This window comes from Vanellus vanellus (genome assembly GCF_965231255.1).
Source record: "Vanellus vanellus genome assembly, chromosome: 3".
Lineage (NCBI taxonomy): Eukaryota > Metazoa > Chordata > Aves > Charadriiformes > Charadriidae > Vanellus > Vanellus vanellus.
This window is the reverse complement of record NC_138907.1, coordinates 118377872-118386878: the sequence shown is the minus strand read 5'-3', so window position 1 is coordinate 118386878 and position 9007 is coordinate 118377872. Positions and strand designations below refer to the sequence as shown.

Genomic DNA, 9007 nt, shown 5'->3' with positions numbered 1-9007 from the left:
TTCTGTTAATTATCTGCCCTCTGATTAAGGAACTATTTTAGTCTTGGGTTAGACACAAGAATTTGTACAAATAGATAGGGTTTAACTAGTTGCCATTGTAATTTCTAGATTTGTCTGTCATCTTCATATGTCAAACAGTGCTAATAACTGCTGTTTCAGTAGATGTATTCTTGCAGCCAGGATAGACTAAGGAGATAAGTGAGAAGAATTTTGGAAGAAGAAGGAATAGCTTTTATGAGACCAACTGATAGAGCTGGAAGAAACAAACAATCTTTTTGTGCCTGAAGGCTGGTCTGTTTTTTCCAGCGATATCAGTTCTCATAAATGCTATCACTTCTCCCCACACCCTTGCTGTACTTGACTTTTTCAGTTCTGCCTCCAAATCAATTGCAAAAACCCAAACCCCTGAAAAAGTAGACTGATGTCAACAGAAAGAAATCTGGTTTGGGGTGAAATCACACACTTGGTTCAAACTGATGTGAACATTTTCTGGTTTTCATTTTGGTTAAGTAGATTTTTGTTTTCCTCAGCAAAATGGAAACCTTTTGTTCATTCTGAAATAGGGTATTTAACTGCCATTGTGGTGTCAAATAAAAAGGAAATTAAAAAAATATCCTTTAATTGCTGCAGCACTCACTCAGCACTCATTGACATTGTGTTTTCTGTGTATTACCCGGCCTACACTGCTGTTGTCATTTGTGCTGTCCAGGACATATCCAAGCTGCAATGTCGCCTTTGTTTTCCTCGCTAGACATGTGTAAGGGCTCAGCAGAGGAAAGAATGAAAGCCAAATGTCAGTCCTTCCTCCTCAGACCATCCCTTCTCCTTTCCCCAGCATGTTGGTTGTGAGGGGCAAAGGGGCCGGTGGCTGTAGATACAAGCTTTACTCACCTGTAGGGATATTGGCCAAATCAAGGTGCGAGAGGCCAGGTCTAGGTGCCAAGGATGTTCTGCAAATTCTTTGGGGTCAGTTACCAATTATTGCGTATGGCAGCAACATCCAGATCACAGACACTGCGATCACTAGGTGAGTTCCCAGCCTTCATGGTACTCAGGGCAGCCGCTTGTGACTCACCATTGATTTCCAGCTGGAAGAACTTTCCCTGGAGCAAGAATTTATTCAGTTTCATCCAAAAAATCCTGGAGTGGCAACTGCTCTCTACAAAACCTGGTGGGAGCACATATAGAGCAGATGAGCCAGTGGGACAGGAGGGCAGAGAAGAGGCACATCTTATTATAAGCAAAATAACCGAGTTCTCATCCTTGCTTCTCCCCACTATCCTTTTACCATGTTTCACCAACCTGGGGGAGCCATCTGCCTCCCTTGTCCCAGCCAGAACAGCAAGAAAAGCAGCCAGATCCTGCAGTGCAAGTACATGAAGAAATGATGGGGTGAAGAGAGAAAAAAAAGATCAAGATGGAAAATCAACAAGGCAGCAACCAAAGTCTCATTACCTGCATAGCGAGTAACCCACAGCCTCCATCTGTCCCCAGAGACCTGTGCAAAGTCCTCCTCCCTTTGGAGTAAAGCTGACCCAGCTGTGGAGAGGCAGCTTTGTCAGACCCACGAGGAAAGTATAGCTGACCTTTTACAACAGAGATTGCGCTGTCTTCTCCAAACCTTGTGTGAATCAGGAGAAGCTGGTGGCTTCTGTCGTGGAGGGACTCCTGAATCCTGCAGTGCCCTCCCACGTTATCTGAGCTCCTGGCGGTGGGAGACAGCCTCCCTCTCACTGGGAGGGCAGAGCACCCTTCTGCCAGGTATTTACAAGGTCAGATGCTGCTGCTGCGCCTAATTTTAATGAGCACAGCAGAGGGTGCTCGGTGCTTTCCATCAACCCCTGGGAAGTAATCTCATTCCTTACAAGCCAGTTGGGTAGCTTTGGCTTCAGGTCTTAAGAGCACATGAAACATTTCCCCGGAGGTATTTTAATTGGGTCTACACAGGAAATACATTTTTGTTTCTGTGAAATGTCCCAGTGACCCAGCCATGCCAGAGATAACAGCAGTTCTTTGGCAGCTACACGTTTTTCTTTTGTGGATCCAGTTAGGTTGCCCTTTGATTTGTTTGATTATTGGAGAGTGTTTTGGTGAAAACATCTTGTTTTTAGAAGTGCTCCGATATCTCTGGATCAGTCAGACCATGTGCAGATCTGTACATGGCCAAACATATTGCCTGGGAAGAGAAAGTCGTTGTGCCTGGTGGGAGCTGTGGATCTGGAACTGCAGGTGCCTTGGGAAACAGAAAAGCTGAGAGGTTTGGTGAGCTAAAAATACAGCTTGTGTGGCACAGATCAGCTATGGTGGGGTGAGAAGTACAGGACATTTAGGTTAGAATCATAGAATCGTTATGGTTGGAAGAGACCTTTAAGATCATCAAGTCCAACTGTTAACCTAGCACTGCCAAGTCCACCATTAAACCATGTCCCTCAGCACCACATCTACACGTCTTTTAAATATCCCCAGGGACGGTGACTCAACCACTTCCCTGGGCACCCTGTTCCAATGCTTGACAGCGCCTTCAGTGAAGACATTTTTGCTAATATCCAATCTAACCTCCCCTGGTGCAACATGAGGCCATTTCCTCTTGTCCTGTCTCCTGTTGCTCGGGAAAAGAGACTGACATCCACCTTGGTACAACCTCCTTTCAGGTAGTTGTGGCATTTTAGCCACTGAAACCCAGGGCTCAATCTCTTTTTGGTCCCCATTTTGGGGCATTACCCAACTGTTCTTACCTCGCTTTGGTTCACATGCATGAGCAGAGCTGTGCTGTAGAAATGAGATTGCTTTTACAGTATACTTCACACCGCTTTGGGATGAACACAAGCCCGTGGGCACATCCACTTGCAGGACACAGCGCAATCAGTGTAATTTCCTTCTCTGGCCCCCCCTCTCAGAGGACTTCTGCCATATCGGCAGAGCCCACACCACCACCCTTGCCAGACGGGCACACTTTATACAGCAGGAAGCCGGTGACACGCTTGTGTGAGTACCCTGGAGCGGAGCCCTGGGGCTTTAGCAATCTCCTAATTAATGTCCTTTGGCCACAAGACCCTTTTGCATTCAGTGGCAGCCAAAGTCCAACTTCTGCAACAAACTTCTCATGAGCCCACGCAGGACTCGCTGCGTGATCCTGGCCTGCGTTAACTCTGCGTCCCCAGACTCAGAGTGACTCTTCATTGAATCCAGCTGGGGCTGGAATTCAGCTGGAAATGGCGGTACGCAGATACCACAGTGATGAGTGTGGTGTAACAATGAGATTTTGAATTTTGAGCGAAAACTTCAGTATATTTGGATAACAAATGGTTCCAATTTTGATAAGCCACTTCCAAAAGCCGTGTAGCATCTCCCCGAGATACTGAGAGTCAAGGTCTGAGGGAGCCATGTTTGAGGAGAGCATGACTGCAATTTATTAATGAACAGCCAACCATCGTGACAGGTACCCGACTGGAATTAGCTGCCGCCTTTGCACAAGCAGTGGGGGGAGATGAATTTCTGGATCTTTGCACAACTCAGAGCATCGCGATTACTCTTTCTGGCATCAGTAGTGGTTCTAAATGTGACTTTGGATGTGGCATAGCAATTGTGGTCAGTGTGCGATAGCCAGCTCTTGGCCTCGTTGACAACCAAGCAAAGCAAAGCAAAGCAAGTCCAGGTCTAATGCTTCTGGCTTCCAAGGATCGCTTAAGTGCTGCAGAAAGCATTGCTAACATTGGGCGGCTGGAAGCATCGGCTGCTTGTGGTCCCTAAAGTCCCTCTGGTACTCATTATAAAGGTAGGGAGGATAAGCTTGCGCATTCCAGGTTATTACATTTGTCTACTCAGTTTTCCTTGTTGTTTTGGCTGCACAAGAGCACCCATCTTAATGTTCTTGTAGGGTAATAAACAGCTGCTGGGCTTTGACGTTGAGGTGATGGCATTCTGTGGTGGATAAGATGATTCATGGCTCGGCTTCTCTTGAGCTGAAAGGTACCGTATGTATGTAATGTTTTGGTTTCTCTTTTTTTTTTTTTTTTTTTTTTTTTTTTCCCTGCATGGGTTTGGAACTGGGTTTTGTATTATATAATGTGATTGGAAGTTTTAAACCGGCCACTTGGAGCAGCACGCATATAGCACCTCTCCCCGTGAGACTTGCTTTTAGTGGTGGAAAAAGGCTCCAGCCCTTTGAGTCACCGTGTTCATCTTTCTGTTGTTTGGTGGCACTGAACCCCCCTGGGTTACCTGAATGCTACAGAAAAAGACTTTTTCATTTTTCTGTCCCAAATCTTTCAATTATAACTTTATTTTTCAAACTGGTTAAAATACAGGGGAGGTTGTTGTTTTTTTTTTTTCTCCAGGTCCCATGTGATGATCGTAAGTTAAGTGTCATAGTTTGACACTTAGTCTGAGTGTAGGATAGAGTAAAATGGCACCCATTATTGGACAAAAAAAAAATAACTAGAGGACAATGGGAAAGAAAAGGGGGTGAAGTCTGGTTTTAATGTACCAAAAATTGAATCTTTGATTATATATGGTTGGGAGAAGCCAAGATAAGGGATTCCTACCCTCCTTGTCGTCTTGCAGCTGCAGGACTGGCAATTCTGAAATAGAGATAGAACTACTGGTATGGCAGTATTTCTAAACCTAGAAATAGTTGCCCAAGAGGGTGATCTGAAATGTGACAACTAACTAGACGGAGCCACTAGGAAAAACTCCAAGAAGAAGGCACTAGAGGAGATGCTTCTTCATGGGAAGAGCTATGCTTTGTAGTAAGCTGAGAATTAGATATCCAGGTTGTGGGTCCAGCGGGTGAGAAATGGGGATGATGCTAAGCGTTATCTCTGAGAAACGTTTTCTCAGGGTGTGTGCCTGTGAGACACAGAGAGCTGCAAGCGACCTTAACGGAAACATTCCTGATCTGGAAGGGACTTGGCCACCTTGACATGGACATGTGCCTGAGCTCTGCTCCCGCCTGCACACGCCAGGAGCTTGTAAGTGCATTTGAAGGGCTCTTAAATCCCCAGGGGAAAAAAAAAAAAAAAAAAAAGAAAAGGAAACGTGTATAAGGATAGTTCTCATTTATCTTCATATCGCACCACAAGATAACCTCACTGATGCAACTACAATGCTCTGTCCGTTTCGTATGCACACATCGTGTTTCAGAGGGCGGAGGCCTTACTGCTGCGTGCAGATGGTGCAGAGGAAAATATACCCTGTAAGGAACAGCTATAGAATAATCAGCTGAAAGAGGCAATTTCTTCCTATCCCCATGAGCTAGTAGTTGCCGTATGCCCTGGTCTGAGAAGGTTTACATTCCTCGTTTGTTATTATAAAACTATTATTATTATTATTATTTATTATTATTATTGCCTGTATAATGTGTGTTTAGAAAGCGTCCTTGTGTTTATGCTATTTTTATCTTTAAAATATGCCACACTCAAATTCATATGAATTCCAAAAAGCAACATTTGCTATCATTGCATGTCACTAAATCATTAAAGTGGTGGAAAAAGCGCAAATAAGCAGACCTGTATAATGATGGGCTTTTAATTTTTTTTTTTTTAACGTGCTATTGGTGTTAATTTCTGTGTGCCTGTAATGTTTGTGTTCACTGTAACCGAACAATAGAACTTTGTTTTTGTTCTTTGTGTAAATTAAAAACATCTGTTCCCTTTATAAGAAAAGTTGTTTTTTAAAAGAAGCTGGTCTGATCTAACTAAATACCAATGCTGTGTCCACAATGAGTTACTATTAATATTTGGGAAAGGCAACCATCCAAAGCAAGTGTAATGTCAAATCACTGGCGGGAGTGCATATTTATTGCTCGAAGTGACAGATAAAAATGCAGAGGTTACAAAAACAAAATTCTTGCGGATGACTAATGATGCGTACATATGCCCCCAATGCCCCATCACCACATTTACAATTGGCAGCGTGTTCTCCACCGCCTCCCGCTCCACGGGATTAATCGACAAGAGACTGGTAGCTTGGCACCCACCCTGGAAGAGCGACGCTGCTCCCACCTTCCCTCCGGCAGACCCTGCATGGAGTGACCTTCGGGGCGTACTGGAATCTGATCCATCTATTTAATTTGTCTGACTTTTCCCCCCACCTCGCTCTGGTATTTGACTGCACGGGTTTATTTTCTGCCGAAGGCACGTGACTTTTTTTTCCCCCGCAGGTGGAGGAGGTGGAGCATCCACTGTGTGTTGCTGCAGTGCCTGTGATGCCAGCATGATGGTGGTCTTCAGAGTTGTCTGTAAAGTCCTGGTATGAAGAAGTTGGCAGCCCAACACGGGAGTCTGTCATCTTTCTCGTGAGAAGCAGTCCTGCATTCAGCTGCAGTCTTCCTGAAGTAGCTGGAGGAGACTATTTCAGAGAAATAAATACACTATTTGTGATGAGCACTAGTAGCAGAACTGGTGTCCAAGAGGTTCAGCACTTTCACTGTCCAGGTGGCTATGTAGCCTTGTCACTAACATACGTGAGCACCTCAGAGATGATGAAATTATCCTCACAGACAGATATCTTACAGGAAAGCTGGGGAGGGACTCTTTATCAGGGAGTGTAGTGACAGGACGAGGGGTAACTTTTAAACTGAAAGAGGGTAAATTTAGATGAGATATGAGGAAGAAATTCTTTACTGTGAGGGTGGTCAGACACTGTCCCAGGCTGCCCAGAGAAGTTGTGGCTGCCCCATCCTGGAGGTGTTCAAGGTCAGGCTGGATGGGGCTTTGATCAACCTGGTCTGGTGGGAAGCGTCCCTGCCCATGGCAGGAGGTTTGGAACTAGATGATCTTTAAGGTCCCTTCCAACTCTAACCATTCTGTGATTCTATGATTCTATGGTATTGGGAAGGAAATACATGTAATTAACATTTCTTGATGAAGGGCCTGATTCAAGAAATCATCTCTCGAGTGCAGCAGTTAAGCCTTTGCTTAAATCTCATTTATTTCAGTGTGATTTAAACACAAATAATTCCTTTCCAGATCCTGGGCATGCAGAGCCCAGACGTCCTTCTCCCCTTCCTGCTACCTCCAATGTCCTCTGTCAAGGGTGCCCGGCCTTCCACTGGCAAAAAACAAGAAAAAAAAGTAGGGCTGTGTTAAAGAATTAGGTATGTTGTTGATATGCTTATTGCAGTCAGTGCCACAACAGATATAGACCTGCTACCCACCTAACTTCCCTGCTTCCTCTTAAGATACACCATGCTAATGTGTCCTTCCCCTCTCCCATTCTGCAGAGGAGCCCTGTTCTCCTTGCTTTCCCGTACCCTTTTCCTTGACTGCCCTTAATACCCGTATTATTCTTCTCCATCTCATTCCGCAGCATCTCCGCTCCGTAAGGCAGCATCCCCCTATCCTGCTCCCGACAGGTACCCGCACCGGCGCTGGCTGCAGCCCGGCTGGGCAGGCGGCCGCCTCCCACGGAGACCAGCTATCATCAACCGGTTGGTGGTATTTCGCCTCCGTCTCAGGCACCGACGGCTGCCTCCAAGATCCAGCTGAGTACAGAACTTGCTGAGTCACATTTTCACCACAAAAACGCTCATGTGCTTCCTGAGAGTCGCGCAGTTATAGGCACGGCTTGGCCGGAGAGGAGCAGACAGCTCTCACCCTGAAGCGCATCCAGGAATGCTGGCAAGAAGTCGCTCTTTATTTCCTATCTCGGGTTACCGCAGCACGGGATAGGACTACAAAAGCTTGAAATCCCTGGCAAGCCTAACGCTGTACATCTGTCTAAGATGACGGCCAGCGTGGACAACCGTGGGCTTCGGCCCATGACCAGTATGAAGCACTTTGTTCCTTGCTGAGCAGCTGTCATTAACAGTGATCTGTGAGGTTTCTTCCTGATTTCACTCGGTGGTTTGCACGGCTCCTCTCTTCTCTGGTGAGATCTCCACACTTGCCTGTTTGGCTGCAGAGGTGATCTGCCGCTCGGCCTCACAGGCTAATTATTCTCGTTGTTTCGCTGTCGGGGAGGGGACACGTGCTGTTTCCGTCAGCCCGATGAGCCGCAGCCCCCCGTGTCCCCTTGGTTGGGGGCGGGCCCGGGGACAACTGCACTTCTTTCATCTCTAAAATGGGACCAGCGCTGGCTCCCCGGGATGGTTACGAGGGATTCGCAGGATGCTTGCAGGGTGACTTGGAAGGAGCTATAATTCACCAGGCTTGGTCACCCTGTGAGCAGAGGTCTGTTTGGGAAGATGGTCCGTGGAGTCACTTTCTCAAACTGCTGGCCTCTTTGGGGGCAATAATTGGTGAAATAAATTGATGCTGCGCTAGAGGAATTTGGTCTTTGTCTGTGTTTCGTGGGACTTGTCGGACTTCCTCTCAGTAGGACCTGGCCCTTGTGGTTCACAGTGAGGGGGAGAGCAAAGTGTGAAGCCGCCTGTGGTGTCCTCTTTTGTTCCCTTGCCAGTTTGGTTGCTGTCAGAAACAGCTTTAGTGCTCATTGTTCCCAGTTATCCAGGTTGATCTTACACATGACACTGCTGTCACCTGCAGCCATGACATTTTTGGTGTAGGGGAAGGACAACAGCTGCCTCGGCTGGCCATATTTCAAAGAGCAGCGTTCAGAGCAAGAGCTTCCCACAGCTCTGAGGGTCCCTTTCCCCCCTTTGCTCTGCTGGCAGCGCAGCCGTGGTGCGGCTGGGACCCTTGAGCGGAGCGACACTGCCACAGCAGCAGGACTGCCCCTCAGCTGGCTGGAGTGACCATCCAGGGTGTGGGCTGAGATGGTCTGCAAGCCAGGGGTGCAGGAGGGTCCCACACAGGCTTGGGCTCCACATGTGCGGCAGCTGAGGGGCAGCTTTTGCCGCAGAAATAGCACCCGTGCTGTCCCCGGCCAGCCCCCAGCCTGGATGCGGGGCTGCTGGCATCACACCCTGCCCTGATGTTGCTCTTCCAACCCCTTCCCCAAATGCCTTTAGACCTCCCTGGGCCACCACAGACACAACTGCAGATTTTCACCCATGCTTTCCCGTCCCTGGTTGCACTTGTGCTTTTTTTGCCTGTTCCCATTAGGT

General features: G+C 47.1%; 1 long non-coding RNA gene across 1 annotated transcript; it reads left to right on the top strand.

Moving 5' to 3' along the window:
• Window positions 1-6164: 6164 nt before the first annotated feature.
• On the top strand, window positions 6165-7337 carry LOC309670648. The gene is made up of 3 exons (XR_014269027.1): window positions 6165-6434; window positions 6969-7096; window positions 7309-7337. It is a non-coding gene; the product is annotated as an uncharacterized lncRNA (long non-coding RNA).
• Window positions 7338-9007: the final 1670 nt, after the last annotated feature.